Here is a 732-nt window from a genome sequence, read left to right as displayed (position 1 = left end):
TCTGGGTGGAGGCCTCAGACAAGCCCTGGGTAGGCTGCTCCCCCTGGGCAGGGGCCCTGGCAGCACTCCGCGTCAACACCATCATAGGAGTTGCTTGTTTTTAGCTTAGTGCAGTGCCTTCGCTCTGCCCTAGTAGGAGTCTCCCTCCTGGCCCTTCCTGCTCACCCGCTGGCACGAACACCGATGCAAATGCCGGCGCGCTCTTCCTGCTCTGTTCGCGCAGTGCAGCTTGGGAGTGCGGTTCCCTACCGGCTCAGCTAAGAGGGCTCTGGGGGGCTTCCCCTCCAGATCCAGCTCAGCTGCGTCCGGTCCCTCTGCCCACTTACCTTAGGGGCATCAGCTGCTGCTGGCCCCACTGCTGGCTCTGCTGCTGCTCATTCGCCTCCGCCTCAGGTCTGGTAAGGGTGCACAAGTGTGTGTGGGACACCTGTGTGCCTGGATCCCTCCTCTCCCCGCTGCTCGTGGCTCCCGAGTGCTGGCTCAACTCCCATGATGCCAGCCCATCATAGCACCTTGCATAATTATGTCCTAAGCAGCTTTTGCAGGATCTTACTCTGAAACAGAGGACCTCATTGAACCTACTTTCTTTCTCTTATTGCTTACACTTAACTTCTTATGTAATAGAGCTGTTACTGTATATAAAAAACAAAAATAACAATATAACTTGTAAAGCCAAACAGTCTGACATTTCTCCTGATTTTCATAGTTTCATAGTTTCTAGGGTCGGAAGGG

Source organism: Gavialis gangeticus, unplaced genomic scaffold (assembly GCF_001723915.1).
Source record: "Gavialis gangeticus isolate Ggan-Ray unplaced genomic scaffold, GavGan_comp1, whole genome shotgun sequence".
NCBI lineage: Eukaryota > Metazoa > Chordata > Crocodylia > Gavialidae > Gavialis > Gavialis gangeticus.
The sequence above is the reverse complement of the archived record's forward strand: the minus strand, read 5'-3'. Positions refer to the sequence as shown.